The 20648-nt window shown below is 40.1% G+C and overlaps 1 protein-coding gene across 5 annotated transcripts in view; it reads right to left on the bottom strand.

Moving 5' to 3' along the window:
• Window positions 1–20648, bottom strand: part of DYM (dymeclin) — a 260359-nt gene that overhangs the window by 80332 nt on the left and 159379 nt on the right. The window lies entirely within an intron of this gene.

The raw sequence follows: 20648 nt of genomic DNA, 5'->3' as shown, positions 1-20648 counted from the left end.
ATACAAGCTAAGTTATTACCTTCCTAAAACGTCTACATAATAAAGTCAGTGAAGAAGGGGAAACCAGGATGGAAATATATGGAAATGAGGAAAATTTAATAGTGACCCCCCCCCCAAAATAAAACAACAAGAAAAGGGTTTTGAGATCAAAGTGGGAGCAAACTCAATATTCCATTATTGTTCAGTACAATTGTCCAAGTCATGGCAACATCCCTGCAGCCTTCAGAAATGGATGCAAACGTGTACCAAGCCTTGTACTTACACATTTGTGAGTCTGCAACAGCAAGATGTCTTGGCTGAAATACTTTCAAAGCATTTTTTAAGATAGTGCTTTCATAAAACATACTTTTGTTATCTAGAAAATATGTGGAACTCCATAATTCTCAGGGATGCTAGATAAATGAGGTATCACTTACATGGGATTTTAAAAGCCTATAATATTTGAAGCTACAGTCCCTTTTAGTTCTGAGCTAAGTCCAAACAGGAGTTACTACAGTATCAACCAGAATATTTCTGATATGATAAAATTACAAATGTTTTTAAATTAAAATATATTTAACAATACAGAACATAAACCATAGTGATCCCCACGAATAACCATTTTTAAATGTCTTTTTAGAACACAGTTCTATTTAACTACCAATAATTACAGAGGTAAAATTTTGCCAGTAGTTGTAAAAATGTCACTATTTCAGGATAATATTATAACTCAAATCAAGCTGGGCATAACTTGATAAGAAATAATCTCCTGTTTTTTAAGAACTGTAGTTGATGTTTAACCACATATGACTCCCCAGTTTTCCTAAGATCCAGGCATAAATTCATGCTTTGTGCTCCCTCTGCTGGCTCCAAGCTATTTTTTGTACAAGGCAGTTCCATTACAATGCACTGAAAGACACTGGTTCATTACATTGGGGATCTTAAAGATATAACCCAGCCCTCCACTTTCCGTGTTGAGGAAAAACAAGAAGAAAAACATATCTTGACCAAGGTGATGCTGAGTGCTGACAGGTAGAATAATCCTGATCTTTTGACTCCTAATCCAGTGCTCCTTCCATTCCATTAGGACCTCACTGTCTTCATGTACAAAACGATTATAGCTTGCTACCTACAGTTACTTAAAGTCTGAAGCTTGGTGTCTCTGAGCCACACCCAGATTTTTCACTGAACTGTAATTACAACTGATAAGGGCACTTGACCAATATTCAGTGCAGACATACTAGGCTCAAAGAGTATCCATGATTCTGTATCTTGGACAGTGCCCAATGCAAGTAACCTACTGTAAAATTTCCAGACACACTGAATTCTTAACTTTCTCCTAATGCGCTTCTACCATTTGTTTACAAATCACATGCCACAAAATTCGCCTTGGAATATACGGTTGCCACACAATATGTCTTCATGCCAGTAAAAACCGTAGTCATCTTGTTGATGATGGTGAAGAGGAGGGTGAGAGAACCATCTAGAGCGTGCCTATTACACCCCAAGTACAGGGGTAGGCCTGTACAGAAATTACTGTCCAGGGGAATTTTTTTTTAAAAATATATTTTATTGATTTTTTACAGAGAGGAAGGGAGAGGGACAGAGAGTTAGAAACATCGATGAGAGAGAAACATCGATCAGCTGCCTCCTGCACACCCCCCACTGGGGATGTGCCCACAACCAAGGTACATGCCCCTAACCGGAATCGAACCTGGGACCCTTCAGTCCACAGGCCGACGCTCTATCCACTGAGCCAAACCGGTTTCGGCTGTCCAGGGGAATTTGTAAGTATCATTTCTATCCATATTTTACAGAGAAGGAAGCGAAGGGAAAGTAGCTTGCTCAAGGTCTATTTGACATCAAGGTTTCTACCGTTTAAGATGTTCCTAACTGCTTTGATATTTTGCTCATCAACCAGCAAAGAGAGAAGCAGTAAAAGGTGCTTTCTTACCACCAGCACCATCATCCCCACCTCTGGCCGCGCCCCCCCCCTGCACCCCCCGCCCAAAAAAGAAAGCTTTGGGCAAAGGATACTTTATTAAAAACATGGATCTGTTTAATTTCTTTTAAAAGTTAAGCCAAAGTGGGAAGGGTTAACAATACTTTCCTTACTTTTCGAAGAGTAAGGTACATGACCTATACTACAAATATTCATTAACCCACAGCATAAGTTAGTATTTAACCAGTTAACTGCCACGCGTCCAAAACGGAAACCATCCCCACACGAAAGGATATTTTGAATTTTAATTTTAAAAATCTGCCACCTGCATCTATAGTACAGATGCTTATGGCATACAAAGGGCTAATTCCAATGGACTTTTAAATAATAACTGTATTTAATTATTTGTCAAGTAGTCTGTGTGCGGAAACCTGAAAACACTAGCTCCAGCCTGATAACAATACTATTTACATAGACACAAACAGTCTGGGATGAAAGAATCTAATCTGTTCAGACCGAAAGTAAATATTTATTAGCCAGAATATACAAGTCTGTCTTTGTGAGGAAGAGACATTTGTTTCTTGATGAAAGATACAACTTGTTATCTAAATCATGGATAATTTTTATTCAAAGTGGAGTTTAAATTCTATGTTCCTTCTGAAAACAGAAAACTAAAAGCATCAGTGCCTATCTTTGTTCTCTGGTGGCAATGATTTGTTATTCTTTAGGAAGAAAATCATGTTCAAGTATTTACATAGAAAATAGTGTTAAAATGAACATATTCCTCAATCACTTATAGGTAACTTATTTGGACAGTACTGACAACAAACGTCAGCATTTTCGAAAAGAGAGAGTAGCCTAGATTAAATCCGGTCTTAAGCAATTTGGGAAAAAGTGACAAATGAATTGAAATTTTAACCTTGCATAATTTAAATAATGTGACCAACTTCTTACCCATGGCTCTATAGCTGGCATCATATAATATTAATAATTTTTTCAACTGAAGTGACAGGTAAGAATAACTTCCTTTTTAATATTATGAAGAAAGGAATTTAGGGCAATGCAGACACACTTGTGCTTAAACACTAGTCCTCCACTAACTACCTGAGGAAACCTGGGCGCTTCACTTCTCTGAGACTGTTTCCATAGATGCGGTGACAGCTGCTAAATAAAGAGTTGCTGTAATAATTAAATGAGAAAATTAATGTAAAAACTCTTAATAGGAAGACTAAGGAAAAGGCCACTGGTCAGTTCCAATTAATTATTGGCACGTAGGAATATGGGCTCTGGGTTACCAGCTATCCCAACTCCGAAACTGTTATATGTTAGCAACAAATTATAACTTTTTAACAATACTGTGCAAACAATACTCAGCTCCTCTCTGGGCTGCGTCTGGACCACCAGCTGTCAGTATATAGTTTCTATCTGGGAGAATCAGTGGAGATGCCACATGTCATGAAACTGAGCAAAGCATCTGGAGTCAAGGTGTTGGGGTTAGATGGATGTTCAAAAAGAAAGAGATGTGCTCTGGCAGGAAAATGAGGAGTGGTGGTGAAGATGATTTTAACTCGATGGAAAATTGTGTTTCTCTGGCACACCATGGTTTTGCGATAGCCCAGTACTATATTTATCGTCCAATTTAAAATCTTTGATTTTTATAAAAATGCCTTTCCATTTAATCCCTGATTCCCCAGTAAGGAGAATATGTATTCCCTGTCCTATCAGAGACAGACCAGCTGGTTTATAATAGAATCCAGAGTCTCCACAATAACTCACATGTCTGGGATACAGTAAAAAATTACTCAACACACAATCTTGGTTAGAGGTGTATTGTCTTTATTGATCTTGGGGAATGAACTTTTGGTTTTAGTGATATTCTCTACTGCTCTTCTGTTTTCTATATCACCAACTTCTGCTCTATATTCTTGTCTTTAGTCTCCTTATTTTCGTTTCATTTGCTCTTCATTTTCTAGTTACTTACGGAAGACGCTGACATAATTGATTTGAGGCCTTTCTTCTTTTCCAAAATAGGCATTTCAGGGTATGAATTTCCCCCTAAATACTGCTTTAGTTGCATCCCACATCCTTTGATCTGTTGTATTTTCATTTAGTCTTTGTACCACTGTATTTTATTTGCACAATTAGTCTCTTGTAGATAAATGCCAATCATTCCTACTCTACTAAAACGTTATTCTTCATTATAGAAAGCAACATATTAGGTATTCTCTACCTTTTTCAGATGTTATAACACCTTCAGAGAAAACAAACACCACAAAGTAGTCTTACTTTCTAGTTCAAGTCTACCACTCTCGAATTTACTTGACACATTATCCACAACGATCACTTCCTGAACACACCATACCTTTGCTCATGCTAACCTCCTGGCCTAAATGTCTCTTTCCTACAAAAACCTGCCTAGTAAATTTTTACTCACCCTTCAAAATTAGAGAAAACACTGACCACATGTTTCTAGTTAGTTGTATCCATGCTTACTTCCCTCACTAAAATACTAATTTCTTGAGCATGGAATAATTCACTTTGGCCTCCTTTGTATTTAGCAAGTACCTGTATGTTTAAAAGGTTCTCAAAAAATGTTTGTTTAATTGAACTAAATTGACAAGTAGAAATAATTTGGGATGCAGTGTGTTATGGAATGACTGTATGTGGACCTCCAAAATTCATATGGTAAAGCTCTTAATCTCTAGTGTGGCTGGATATAGAGTAAAGAAGAAAGGAAGGCTAAATGAAGTCAAAATGGTGGAGCCCTGATCCAATAGGATTACTGTCCTTTTAAGAAGAGACACCAAAGAGCTCCTCCTCTTTCTCCAGGAACATATAAAGAAGCGATCATCTGAGCACACAGCAAGACAGCTGCTGCAACCCAAGCGGAGAGCCCTTGCTGGACAACAATCCTGCCGGCACCTTCACCTTGAACTTCCAGCCTCGGGAACTGTGAGAAAATAAATTTCTGTTGTTTACACCACCCAGTCTATGGCATTTTGTTAAGGCAGCTCAAAATGTCTAACACACATAGGGATGTGGTTAAGATGAGGCAGTTCCTCTTTCCCAACTAGAAGGCAGGTTAGGGTTCTTGGGCCTCCAGAACCAACAGTGCAAACTTTCTCTTTCGTTGAAAAAAATATATATATATTTGCCTTTTTCTCCAGAAGGCTGTACTTGAAGCAGTACTGCCATTCTGATCTTAGCCATGGCCAACGCAACTCACTTCAGACCAAGAATATTCAACATTCCATAACCCCTTTTATAAGCAAATCAATTCTAAAAAAAAAAAAAAGCTCAGTTCCCTGACGACTGGGTTACTGAGGTATTAGAGAAGCGCAAACTTTTTTTTTGCTTTTTAAATACATTTTTATTGATTTTAGAGAGTAAGGGAAAGGGAGAGATAAAAACATCAATGATGAGAGAGAATCATTGATTGGCTGCTTCCTGTATGCCCCCCACTGGGGATGGAGCCCACAACCCGGGCATGTGCCCTGACAGGGAATCTAACCGTGACCTCCTGGTTCATGAGTCAACACTCAATCACTGAGCCATGCCGGTAAAGCAAGAAGCACAAATTTTTATTTCATTATAGGATTAAAGATGATAGTTACTCCAATAATGTATTATCTTATAGCTATGGAGAACTATCACAGTACTTCTAAAATAACTGTTATTTATTAAAATAAAGGTAAAGAAAAATGAAGAGTGCTGGAGAGGGTTTCTGATTTTGGATGAGACAGTCAGAGACAGCTTCACCGAGGAGGTGACATTTAAGCAAAGACCTAAAAAAAGTGAGGATGTGAGTTGTGGGGGTATCTGGGAAAGAGTATTATAGAAAAAAGAAATAGTAAGTACAAGTGGACCAAAGAAAAGCTTGTTCAACTTGAATTATCAGTAACAATCTCATGCATCTCTTTAAATGATTATTAAAACTTGAAAGATCTAAATCATATCATTATTTTTATTTGGCAAGACCCCCACCCCCACTCCTAGAGAAAAAGTAAGTTTTAGCTTTTTTACTTAAAACAGAAAATTAAATGATTACTCTTCAACCATCAATCTGTGCAGAACAGAAATTGGACTTGAAAAACATAATGCTGCTGAAAACATCTTTTAAGACTGACTAGACTGCAACATGAGAATTACTATATTCAAAAATTCAACAATATAACTGCAAAAACCTATCTACTTCTGAAAAGTGAGAACTGGTAGACAGAAAGTGAGATGTGAACTGTGTCATATTAAAGCTGGAATGGAAAATAATTTGCTAAACTTATTTCCTTCAGACTGAATTATCACTACAAATAAAAGGCAGAAAGCTGCTAGGAACACCAGAAAATTAAAGTACTTATTACTTTAATTTAAATTGAAAACATGCTAACCACCAATAAATAGTGGTTGTAGTAATCATGGGAAAAATAATAATAGCAGAATTTGGGTGCTCACTATGTGACATTAGCACTGTGATAAGTGTTTTGCATACACTCGGTATCTCATTTAAACCTGGCCTCAACCCAGAGGCAGGATTCCCTGTTAATCTCCACCCTCACTGGCTAAAGACCACCAGCTTCTCAGTGGGAAACTAGCACTCAAGCCTTGGCAGCCTGTCCCCACACCGAAGCACCAGGCCACACTGCCATGAAAACACCAACATCTGTAAGTCAACCTTAGTGACGAGTCCCACTAGTCCTGGCCAGAATCTGACACTTAACTATTTACAGTTCTTTTTTTAAAGAAATATTATGATGGGGTAGAAAGAAGAGGGTAAAGGGGGTATGAATGGTGATGGAAAGAGACTTGACCTGGGGTGGTGAACACACAATACAATATACAAATGATGTATCACAGATTGTACACCAGATTTCTATATAATTTTATTAACCAACTAGAGGCCTGGTGCACGAAATTCATGTGTGTGGGGGGGTGTCCCTCAGCCCAGCCTGCACCCTCTCCAATCTGGGACCGCTCAAGGGATGTCCGACTGCCTGTTTAGGCCCAATCCAGTCGGACATCCCTCACAATCCAGGACTGCTGGCTCCCAACTGCTCACCTGCCTGCCTTCCTGATTGCCCCTAACTGCTTCTGCCTGCCAGCCTGATCACCCTCTAACCACTCCCCTGCCAGCCTGATCGACGCCTAACTGCTCCCCTGGGGCCCAATTGCCCCTAACTGCCCCCCTCTGCTGGCCTGGTTCCCCCCAACTGCCCTCCCCTGCCGGCCTGGTTCCCCCCAACTGTCCTCCCCTGCAGGCCTGGTCCTCCCCAACTTCCCTCCCCTGCCGGCCTGGTCCCCGCAACTGCCCTCCCCTGCTGACCTGGTCCCCCCCAACTGCCCTCCCCTGCCAGCCTCATCCCCCACAACTGCCCTCCCTTGCTGGCCTGGTCCCTCCCAACTGCCCTTCCCTGCTGGCCATCTTGTGGTGGACATCTTGTGTCCACATGGGGGCAGCCATTTTTGACCACATGGGGGTGGCCATCTTGTGTGTTGGAGTGATGGTCAATTTGCATATTACTCTTTTATTAGATAGGATGTTACCCCAATAAATTCAATTTAAAAAAAAAAGAATGCTAAAAAATATTATGAATCCCAGCTGGCATGGCTCAGTGGTTGAGTGTTGACCTATGAACCAGGAGGTCATGGGTTTTTTTTTGTTTGTTTTGTTTTGTTTTTCATAATTTTTTTAAAAAAATATATTTTATTGATTTTTCACAGAGAGGAAGGGAGAGGGAAAGAGAGCCAGAAACATCGATGAGAGAGAAACATCTATCAGCTGCCTCCTGCACACCCCCTACTGGGGATGTGCCCGCAACCAAGGTACATGCCCTTGACCAGAATCGAACCTGGGACCCTTGAGTCCGCAGGCCGACGCTCCATCCACTGAGCCAAACCGGCTAGGGCAAGGAGGTCATGGTTTGATACCTGGTCAGGGCACATGCCCAGGTTGTGGGCTTGATCCCCAGTGTGGAGCGTGCAAGAGGCAGCCAATTATGATTCTCCTCTCATCACTGATGTTTCTATCTCTCACTCCCTCTCTCTTCCTCTCTGAAATCAATAAAAATATATTTTTAAAAATATTATGTATCCCTTTAAAAACTCAGGATTTTAATTTTTCTTCTTTGTGATACGCTAATGAGATCCAAATAATTAATAATAATGGCATAACCATGTGCCCAGAATATGTCTTGATTTGGCCAGCAAGTCCCAATTTATGAATTTGTCCTAGTGGAACTATTAAATAGAATCCGGGTTTGAATAATAAATTTTATGGTCACCTACTTAATAATAACTTCATTTTTTATTTTGCCCATTCACCATCTTTCTTATTAAATGATGGAACATACTAAACTGCTATCATGTTTCGTTTGGGGGTATAAATTCACCACACTTCTAATCAGATTGTTGGTTCTCTCAACATTTAAAGTTCAACTTTTTTCCTGTCTCCAAATGGCTCCACAACTCTTTTCCAATTCATATGTCTGATCTCATCTCCTCCCACACCTGTCCCACTCCCCATTCTGTTTTCCTAAATGAACCCTTTGTCTTTGTCGCCTACTCCTGCCTGTATCTTCTTTCATGCCACCCCCTTCACTTGGAACAGCCCACTAATCCATCAAATATCTGTCCTCAAATCACTTTTTAAAAGTCACTTTATCAGTGAGGTCTACCTGAAGTCACCCATCCACCCACCTGTCCTATTTATAGAGTGAATCCATCAGATTAACCACTGTGAGGCTCCAATTTGAAATGTTTTTGTTATTACACTGCTGTGAGGTTCACCATATTCAGCACATCAAAAAGAATGTGAATCCTGACAAGCTTTACAATTTAAAAGTAGAACTTTAGATATATCTACAACCAAAGGGAATGCATAATCCAGAGGGATCTAAAAAATTATAAATCCAACCACTGCTTTCAAAATGGTACAGATACAGGGACAAATAGTCAGATGTGGATATTTGATTGTCAAAAGGAAGACCATAGTCATTGGGAATATACAATCTAAAAAAATTACTCCAAGACTCATGAAAAACACTGATGAATTGGAACACTGGTCTTACACTGCTTCTATCATTTACAACTTGCCCAATTCTGAGCACTGTGTCTGTCTGTCCATGTTGACAATAAGGACAATGATATCTGCTACGGAGAAAAATTAGAAAAACAAAGTGGCTCCTGAAAGGCCATCTCTTTCAGGTCAGACTAGTGATTTAGTCTAACGAATGTGGTAAAATCTCATTCATGAGATAGGGTAGAGCCCATATAAGGACACAGTGGTCAATGGAGCTCCTATGAGAAATCTCCATCCCTTCCCAGGAAGATCCTGAATGCTCACCCTTACTGACTAGAAGGCTGTTGTCTGTGGAGCAGCCCACACTGTGTCTCACCGCTTCACTAATAAGCTCACTTTCACTTTAAACTCCATGCTGGCTCACGTTTGAATTCTTTCCTTCAAGAAGCCAAGAACCCAAAGTAGGTCATGGACCTTAGGTCCCCAGATCCCCCGACCACCTGCATCACTAAATATTATGTTTTTTAGTAGAATTATATATTCAACAAAGAAGATAATTAGTTCTAGATAGCACTGTAGTTTTTGAGCACCATGGTTTGTTTAGAACAAGCAATGGATTAAAATTCAAAGCGGAAATAGAACATCAAAAAGATATTTTAAAGAGATAATATATCTAAAAATATTATAGTGGAAACTAAACTCAGAAAAATATTTGAGTAACAAATATTAATAGGCAAGAAAAATAACTGTAGGTCATCAGAAGAAATGTCAATTGATTATGTAAGAGGGAAAATTGGCTTCTTTAAACACACAAAATCAGAGAAAACACAGAAGATCAGGAATAACATGATAATACTTAGAAGCTTCTTTATACTAAAGAACACAACATTATTGGGAAAGTGAGTTCTTCAGTTTTGCTATGAGGAAGCATGTCATATTTCCACATGTTGTAAACAAATAAAGCCACATTACCCTCTGAGGTGACTACTTACTCACTTTAATTTGTAAAGTTAAGGAACACAGACTCAAATAAGTATGTACATTCCCCAATATATATAAAGCAGTGATTTAAGTCATGTGCCAACAAATTCAAATCTAAGACTACAGATACATTAGAGCTGAGTTAGTTATTAAGTAATAATTTTAAGAGGTCATTGTACTGTTTGGGGTAGCATTTCCCCTATACCAGAACAAAGCAACCAACATTTTGATGGTAAAAGGCATTGCAAATTAAAGCCAGATTGACTTGGTCTCACTTAAAGAAAAGATGCATCAGTGACTTACACCTCCAGGTCTGTAATGCCTCTGAGTTCATACCATGATTCTAGCTCAGGTGAATCATCTCTCAGTGGAACCACACGCTATTTGTGTGTACAGATTCAATGTACAAACAGGTTACAATTATCATTATTATATTTGCAGGGGGAAGGGAGGGACTAGAAAACCAGACAGCGAGGATTAAATAAAGTTTCTCTAGACCACAGTAACAGGAAATACCACAAACGCTTGCCATAGTCACACCAACAGTTATGCAAATTTTGGTAGCCTGGATACCTCTTACATTTGCTGCTTAGCACTAGTCACAGAAATCAGGGGACAGTGCTTCTTGAGAAGGAATATTTTAAAACTAATGAAAATCAAAGCTTTCTTTCCTGCCCTAGCTGGTTTGGCTCAATGGATAGAGCGTCGACCTGCGGACTGAAGAGTCCCAGGTTCAATTCCAGCCAAGGGCACATGCCTGGGTTGAGGGCTCGATCCGCAGTAGGGGGCATGCAGGAGGCAGCCAATCAATGATTCTCTCTCATCATTGATGTTTCTATCTCTCTCTCCCTCTCTCTTCCTCTCTAAAATCAATAAAATATATTTTTTAAAAAGGCTTTCTTTCCTTTAAACTAGGTATCACAACACATTGCCTCAATATCTTGCCTGCTAGAGTATTATGTTGTTATGCAAAACAAGAAAAAGCAAGAATTAGAAAACCCACAGAACAGATGACTGCCTGCTGTTTTACTGACCAGTATTTAATCCACAATGATGCTCTCTGACCTGACCATTTAAGGACAGTTGGAGGAATCCAGAGGCAATAGGACAATCAGTTAAACTGTAGAAGTATTCCCCAAATGTGCTTTTCTAACTGAATGCTTAGAAACAAATTTACCTGCAGCTATTTACTCACTGGTTTTAGATTATTTGTTAACCTTTTTAAAAAACTTTCTAACTTTTTACAGAAAAGAAACTAAAATATCATTGTATATAGTTCCATTGCTATCTTTAAATGTGATTTTGTAAGTTTAAGACTAAACTTACATGAATCTAAAAGATGGGCCCCTCTCCCCCTTAATAAGACTTAATTGCTTTCTCTGCCCAGATTGTCATGCTGTCACACCACTGAGTGCTAGGACGTAGAGCCCGCACATTGAATTCTTCTGTCGTGAGTAACAGGGACTTGTGCTTCCTATTGACTTATAGTATGTGCTACTTGAAAAGAAATGCACCTAAGAAAAGGAATTACTAGTATCAACATTAAATACATCAAAAATAAACTTAAAAATAACATTTTAAAAGTCTATTATAATGTGATCTGTATAAAAACATACCTATATCAATAGTAACTATACTTCTAACCCCCAGAGTAGCTTCTGCTTGCTTGTTTATTTAAAGTTAGAAGAATGACACAATGGCTAGTGACTAAAGAGAGGAATGACAAGGAATCCATGAGACTTTTAGTCACTATTAGAAATTATATTCAGTAGCTAATTGATCTCATTTTTTCTTTTCCCAGTGGTAAGTAAAATATAAAACTTATCCTTTGGGTTAACAGTGAAAATCTGCCAATGTTTACTTTGTGGAAGCTGGTTAAAAACCTTTTAAGAATATTTAAGCCAAAACCGGTTTGGCTCAGTGGATAGAGCGTCAGCCTGCGGACTGAAAGGTCCCAGGTTCGATTCCGGTCAAGGGCACGTAACTTGGTTGCGGGCACATCCCCAGTAGGAGGTGTGCAGGAGGCAGCTGATCAATGTTTCTAACTCTCTATCCCTCTTCCTTCCTCTCTGTAAAAAATCAATAAAATATTTTTTAAAAAAAGAATATTTAACCACTATTACTATTACTTTGAAGGGGGAAAATCAAACCTATATAAAAAATTAAAACCAAACTTAGACATTTGAGATACAACACGGTGAACTTTTATAAGGATGAGTGGTTTTGAAAAAGAGACACTGCATGTTTGGAGCGTAGAAACCCGATGAAATGGTACATATAGAATTTAGACCAAATAATACAGCTTTGAGTTTCTTGTTTCTATAGTCTACAATTCTATTTTAAATTGAAGCCAGTTTTGAATTTTATTTTAAAAAAAAATGTTTTTATTGATTTTAGAGAGGGAAAGGGAGAGAGAGAAACACTGACCGGCTGCTTCCTGCACGCCCCCCCCCTCCCCCACTAGGGATCAGGCCTGCAACCCTGCCATGTGCCTTGACTAGGAATTAAACTGGTGACCTCTTGGTACATGTGATGATGCTTAACCAACTGAGCCACACAGGTCAGGTCTAGCCAGTTTTTTAAAGTATCTCCAACTAAAATTGTAAGTAGAAAATAGAAGTTCAATAATTTAAACACAAATGTTAAATATGTATAATCATCAAATAATATCCGGCTTGTAGCTGGCTTTAAGGTGGGTTGAAATTATTTTAAGGGCAAAGTTATTTAATAAAATCAAGTTATTATTAAAAGGCTTCTTAGGAGGCAATGTAAGGTTAACAGTGTGGCTTTTATACCCAGAATATTTGGGTTTTAATACTGACTTTGGTGTCTTCTAGCAAGGTATTGTAAATCACTCTGTGTATCAGTTCCCTCATCTATAATATGGGGGTATTAATATTAACTATCTCACAGAGTTGCTTTGAGGATTAAAATAAAAATAGTTAATAATGAGAAGAATGTCCATTACAGAGTAAGAGCTCAATAAATATTAGCTATTATCACCACTACTGGACAAAAAAAATTATAAGTATGCTCTCTCTAATACACAGCCTTTAGGAAATCTATACAGTACATCCAAAGTTCATTTAAAATTTAATTTTTAATGACCTGCCTCTTATAGAAGCTAGTTTGTAGAGCTGTTGTGTGAAACAAGCAATCTCTTGGAGCATATCTGACTCTAGTTTAAGATCGATATAAGAATGTGCATAGAAAATGCCCAAGAAAATTAGTAACTCTTCAATTCCCATTCCAGCTCAAATCTGTAAGATGGAGATTTAAAAGGTAACAGGATTGAAATGAAATTTTGAAGTCTCAATATGTGAAATTTAAAAAAAAGCAGCTATCCGTTGAGAATAATTCCTTAAGCACACGTATGGGGAGATGCGTTTATCTCACATCATAATGCTGTGACATTCAATAAGATGAAACTTTGATCAGAGCAGGAACTCCAGAAACTTGGATTCTACTTCCAGCTTGTGTGCTCTGTGCCAAACCATTTAGCTTCTCTCTATTCTTTGCTTCCTCCTCTTTTGTAATATAGATATAAATCATTTCATTGTCTCTCTAACTCAGAGGGATAGGATTAGAGTAAATGCCATTCCTACTTTGACCAAATTGAAAAGATTTACTTTTCTCATCCTGAGCATGATGATTTAGTTACTTAGTGCTAGTAGGTGAAACATTAACTTCTGATTTACATCACCGCCTATTTAAATTCTGGAAGTCAAATAAATGTAAAGGCTGGCATCATGACGTGCCAAGGCATGGAGAGTGGGTGGAATCACTTTTCTTCCATATACGGGAAACGCTGTATGTTTAAGTCTGTTAGACATTTAGTTACCAAGAATATTTCTATAATAAGCAGTTAAGCAAGTCTGCATGTCTGAATATGTACATGAAATTCCCTGCAAATGGAAGCCTGAGGGGAACAGCATCCAATTGGAAGAACTTTGTATTCATTCCAAATCCTCCATACACAGTCTAAACTTCATGAGAAATTTTAATTTTGTTATTTAGGGTGTTGTTCTTCAGGAACTTTGGTTATTTTTATATACCCATAGGTACATCAGCTAAGACTTGAGTGTCTCCTTTACCAATGAAATCTAGATCCAGTACCATTTTTTTGGGATCAAATAAGAATTTCATATTGTTGTTTCCCAAGATTATATTATTTCTTTCTTATTTTATTTCCCATATCTTTTTTGGGAAAAAACAATATGAAATTCTTATTTGTCAAATGTCAAAATTCCCATATCTTTTTTGCACATTAAAATTTATTAAGTATCTTTTGTTATACATATTTATTGATTTAATCTAAATTTCTTCCCTTTGGCCAATAAATTGTACAATATAACTCAGTGACATTTCAGTGCAAATCACTATGGCAGGCCAGTGTAGCATTTACTTTGAGTCGGGTTTTCATGTTACTGTTGGTTTTCAATACTATAAACCTTACCAATATTCTAATAGGTAACACTAGAGGTTGGGTGCACAAATTCGTGCACGGGTGGGGTCCCACAGCCTGGCGGGTGATTGGGGCCAATCGGGGCTGTCTCACCAAGTCCTGACTGGGGCGGGGGAGAGGGATTGCAGGAGGTTGGCTGGCCATGGGAGGTTGGCTGTGGGAGTGCACTGACCACCAGGGGGCAGCTCCTTCATTGAGCATTGTCTGGTCATAGTGGTCACTTAGGCTTTTATATATATAGATACTGAAAATATTTTACTAAACATTGCCAATTGGGTATAGTATGATAAATGTGTATGCTTCTCCACTAGGTAATTTTGGATTTTAAAAAAGTGCATTAAAATTTTTAATACATACAGTGATATACTTTCTTAATTCTTATCTAAATTTCTAAAATTTCATTCTGTTACTACTATTACAGCTGCTAGCTTCCATAATTTATTTATGCCAAAAACCCCCAATTTAGAACTAATTTTCCAGTATTGTATTTAAATTTCAGGAGGCATTTTTAATGTAAAATAATTTTACTTTTCCCTCTGAATTTCTTCTGCTTATTTAGAGTGGCCATAGGAAATGTTATTTTTGTATTTTTATGAGGCATCTTTCAAAGCATGCTGAAATTGCTCTGATGGTTATGGTTTACCATAAAAATCCAAAAAAAAGTGGAAAATTTATAAAATACTTAGCTGAGAGACAAAAGAAGTGCAATTCTATATATTCAAGAATTAAAGAGCCTTCCTTTGCCAGGCAATTTTACTAGGTATCTATGGAAACTATAACCAGAATACTTCATTATCTAATGATGCTATTTTGGATGCTATTTTGAGGTGTAGTAGCATTTTAACAGGATTTCCATCTTACAGTTTCTGGTCAAGTAACCCTCTGAAGAAGTGGTCATTATTACACTAAGCAAGCCTGCAAAAAATTACCTGTAATAAACTAAAATCATTCAGTCTCAGCAAATATGAAGCACCTATTGTGTATCTAAGTATTGCATAGGTGCTAGGGATTGGTGGATTGAAAAAGCACACATTTTCTGCCCTTGTGGGTTTACGTCTACTCTAGGAGAGAGACAGAAAAAGAAAGGACATGTGTGTGAGACAAAACATCATATTAAGTGTAACAATAGGTTTGGGGAGAAGGGGAACCTGTCTGAGGAATGAACAAGGGTAAGAAATACAGAGCAGGGAAAAGAACAATCTAGACAGGAAAGAACATGTAAAAAGCTCTAAGATGGAAAAGGGGTCAGCAAATCCAGGAAAAGAGAACTTGTGAGCTAGAGAATGTACCACCCTGAGGGCAGAGGGGAGCCACTGGAGGATTTTAAGCAAGGAAGAGACCAGGTGATTTCCACGATCTGAAGACGCTTGCTGGATGAGGAGCTAGGAGTGGGAGTGATGGGAGGGAGGTGTGAAATGGGACAGGAGGCTTTCACAGTCCCGGTCTGAGGTAAGGGTGATCTGAGGGAGAGGGGCTGGCAACAGGGACAGAGAAAAGGAGAGATTCCATTTACATTTTGGATCCAGAACTGAAATGGATAGAATGAGGATGGACGTTGGTGGGGGGGGAGGGAGGGAAAGAAAATATTGATGATTCTTATGTGATGAGCACAGGCCACCTGATGGATAGAGATACCACTTACTGAGGAGACACTTACTGAGGAGATTAAAAGAAAAGGTTTGTGGAGAAAGGTTAAGAGTTCACCTGAGAGATGGGGCCTGTGAGAGGTCTGAGTGGTGATGTTGACATGAAGGCAAATGACAGTAGCTGACAATATGGGACTGAGCTCAGAATTTCCGCTGGAGTTATCAGTTTGGGAAGCATTGGCACGTGGGTGACAAGTAAAGTCACAGAAAGAGATGAAAATGCCTAAGGTGAGAATTTAACAGAGAAGACCTTAGGATCAAACTTGAAGGAATTCTAATGTTTAAATCAATGGAGCCCACAAAGAAATGCAAAAAAGGTGGGAAGAAAGCCAGCAATATGCTGTCACACGTGCCAAGAGAAGGGGGCGGGGCAAAGCTGTCCACCTCAGCTGAGACCCAGCAGAGACCAGGTTTGTCAAGCTTTGCCCTCCTCTCTTCCACAGAACACACAGCAGTGATTCATCCCTGTAATTCTTGAAATGGAAAAATAAAACCCCAAATCCCCAAACCAAGAAACATAGTGAATACAAAGAAAAGTGATTTTTAAAAAACATTAAATGCCTATTGTTTATTCTTCCCAAGTTTTCTGATCTGGATTTACCTGTCCTATTTTGACTTATATGGCACTGAGTACTCAAGTAATAAATCTTCAGACTGAACACATTACAGAAAATGGAAGAAGCTTGATGACAGAATCGAGTAGTGAATAAGTAACTCAAAAGGAAACCATAATGGTTTAAGCGGGATAATACATTTCATTTCATGCCACAGAAGTGGCACAGAAATCAATAAAGCACATAGCCACAACAGAATTATTAAGACAGTATCATATGAAAAATTATTACTATGGCTTCAAATATTTATTCAATACAGATTTAGTGAGCGGCATATACTATGACAAGGCTGTTCTAGCAATATTTAAAAACGCTTTTAAGAAAGCTCATTTGAGCACTGTCTTAGTTTAGACTGAAGATGCAATCCTTTCAGAGCAAAAAATGGCACCCGATGTGATTTGTTAAACCATAAGACATACCACATAGGTAAAAAACACTCCTAAATTTGGAAGTGCCACCGTTTAGAGAAAGATTTAAAGTTGTGCTCACTTAGAATTATAGACCTTTTCAGTTAAAAAGAAAGAGAAAAGAATTGATAAAAATTCTAAAATAAGCCATGGGAAAGTATCTTCTGGGACCACAGATCAGAAGATTCCCATTAGTCATTTCACCTCTTTGCCGATTAATAAAATGATACTACATTATGTTGGAAGGAGAGAAAAAGACAAAAACATATATTTAACTTGGGCAGCGAAGGGAGGGCAAAAGAAAGGGAGAGGAGAAACTTATAATTTAAATGTGTACAATGCTTTTAAATGCCTAAAAAATAAGTTTAAAATTACTTAAAGAAGAAATGTCATGTATATTTTACTAATATTCCACAACTATTTTATACATTATCTAGTTCTTGTCCATATGGATATAATTTCATACATTAGGCTTAATAGCACTATAAACTTTTTACACTTATCAAATGTTTTCCATATTTCTACTTATTTTTTTCTCTATATCATACTAGAAGCCCAGTGTATGAGATTCGTGCACTTGGGGGTGAGGGGGGTCCCCCCTCACCCCAGCCTGCACCCTTTAGCAGTCTGGGAGCCGTCAGTTGGACATCCTTAGGGCTGGCTGCCATCACCGCCACTCACTCGCCAGCCATCAGCCCGGCTTGTGGCTGAGCGGTGCTCCCCCTATGGGAGTGCACTGACCACCAGGGGGCAGCTCCTGCATTGAGCGTCTGCCCCTGGTGGTCAGTGCACATCACAGCAACCAGTCGTTCCACCATTCGGTCGATTTGCATATTACCTTTTTATTATTATACTAGAGGCCTAGTACATGAAATTCGTGCACGGGGGGCAGTCCCCTCAGCCCAGCCTGCACTCTCTCCAATCTGGGACCCCTTGGGGGATGTCCAGCTGCCGGTTTAGACCTGATACTGGGGATTGGGCCTAAACCGGCAGCTGGACATCCCTCTCACAATCCGGGACCACTGGCTCCTAACTGCTCACCTGCCTGCCTGCCTGATTGCCCCCAACTGCCCCCCTTGCTGGCCTAGTCACCTCCAACTGCTGCCCCCCTCCCTGCTGACCTGGTCACCCCTGCCTCCTCCGCCAGCCTGGTCACCTCTTACTGCCCCCCCCCCTGCCGGCCTGGTCGCCCCCAACTGCCCCCCAGCCAGCCTGGTTGCCACTCACTGCCCCCCTCTGCTGGCCTGGTTGCCCCTTACTGCTCCCCCCTGCCGACCTGGTCACCCCCAACTGCCCCCCTTGCTGGCCTGGTCGCCCCACGCAGCCTGCTGCTCAGTCATTTGGTTGCCCCTCACTAACCCCCCTGCTGGCCTGGTTGCCCCATGCAGCCTGCTGCTCAGTTGTTTGGTTGGCCCTCACTAACCCCCCTGCCGGTCTGGTCATCCCCCGCAGCCTGTTCGGTCGTCCATTCGGTTGTTTCGGTTGCGATGGTCACTTGGGCTTTTATATATATAGACTAGAGGCCCGGTGCACGAAATTCGTGCATGGGGGGAGGGTGTCCCTCAGCCCAGCCTGAACCCTCTCTAATCTGGGACCCCTCGAGGGATGTCCGACTGCCCATTTAACGGGCAGTCGGACAACCCTCTCACAGTCCAGGACTGCTGGGTCCCAACTACTCGCCTGCCTGCCTTCCTGATTGCCCCTAACCGCTTCTGCCTGCCAGCCTGATCAACCCCTAAGCACTCCCCTGCCAGCCTGATTGATGCCTAACTGCTCCCCTGCCAGCCTGTTTGCCCCTAACCGCCCTCCCCTGCAGGCCTGATCACCCACAACTGCCCTCCCTTGCAGACCTGGTCCCTCTCAACTGCCCTCCCCTGCTGGCCATCTTGTGGCAGCCATCTTGTGTCCACATGGGGGCAGTCATCTTTGACCACATGGGGGCAGCCATCTTGTGTGTTGGAGTGATGGTCAATTTGCATATTATTCTTTTATTAGATAGGATTAGATAGGATAGAGGCCTGGTGCACGGTGGGGGCCAGCTGGTTTGCCCTAAAGGGTGTCCCGGATCAGGGTGGGGGTTCCCTTGGGCTGTGGGGCGCCCTGGGCCAGGGGCCTGTGGTGGTTTGCAGGCCAGCCACGCCCTTCTGGCGACCCAAGCAGAGGCCCTGGTATCTGGGGTTTATTTATCTTCTACAATTGAAACTTTGTAGCCTCGAGTGGAGCCAAGCCTTCTGCTAGCTCCTTGGCCGAAGCCATTTTTGTTGGGATTTATTTATCTTCTATAATTGAAACTTTGTAGCGGAGGCCAAGGCAGGCCAGGGCTGCGGAAGCTTGGCTTCCTCCATCGCCGGGGGCAACTCAAGCCTCCTGCTCTCAGCTCTGTGGCTGCCACCATTTTTGTTGGGATTTATTTATCTTCTATAATTGAAACTTTGTAGCCTTGAGTGGAGGCCTGGGCCTGCCAGGGCAGGCGGAAAGCTTGGCTTCCTCCATTGCCGGGGAAACCCAAGCCTCCTGCTTGCTGCAGCTCCATGGCCGCAGCCATCTTGGGTGGGTTAATTTGCATACTCGCTCCTGATTGGCTGGTGGGCGTGGCTTGTGGGTGTAGTGGAAGCACAGTCAATTTGCATATTACTCTTTTATTAGATAGGATAGGATTTTTAATGGCTGCATGATATTCCACTCAGTTGAGAAGATATAGTTTACTTGATCATTTCCTTATTTTGTTCCTAAATACAATTTTTTCCTTGAGTTCTTTCCTTAGGATAAATTCCAAGATATTAACATTTTGGTGACTTTGGGTAGTTATTTCTTTATAGCAATCCACTATTTTCCGCCATTTTTTATCTTACATATATATGGGCATAACAGCTCACCTTTTCAGTCTCTTTTATAGCAGTTGCATATAAACTCTGAATTTAGAAACAACTTCTTCTATTTTTGCCTTTTGAAAGAAGACCCACAATTTTCAATAGATTCTATGAGTTCTATGCCCCTACCTGCTTAATTTTGTAACAAGAGAACATACTGTTTCTAATCGCTACGTGTTAGAGAATAACTGTAAAGCATTGCCGATATTCTCTCAGCTTTCTAGCATCAGGCAGCAACAAACCAAAGCCCCAGTTAATAGTAACTCTAAGAAATGACACCATTAAAAGGGGATGATCTCAACACTAAACTTTTCCTGATTTCTCCTATCTTAGGCCCAATAGTATCATGCTAGCATAAGTCATCTCCGATTTATAGAAAATGTGTGTTAAAATGTCAACTACAAAGTACAAAGCAGTAATGTCATACTGCCCCTCTATGCTGAAGCATGATACACACTGAACAGCAGGTGCAAATTTTTTCTGATACTTGAGATTGCTGGCTTCCCTCTTTCTTACTACTCTCACCATCATTATGTTTAATCCACATTCACCCATGACACGCTGCAAATTGTTGACTTTATACCTACTCTTTGTGTAAATAAAATGAGTGAGAAATATAAAACCCCAATGGCTAATTTCTACCTTCTTATAAAATCACATCTGCTTAGCTGAATGAGCCTCGATAGAAACTTGGGTGGAACCTCACAGCCAGCTCTCAGATGTGCTTGCAGA

The sequence above is a fragment of the Plecotus auritus genome (assembly GCF_963455305.1).
Source record: "Plecotus auritus genome assembly, chromosome: 8".
NCBI lineage: Eukaryota > Metazoa > Chordata > Mammalia > Chiroptera > Vespertilionidae > Plecotus > Plecotus auritus.
The sequence above is the reverse complement of the archived record's forward strand: the minus strand, read 5'-3'. Positions and strand labels throughout refer to the sequence as shown.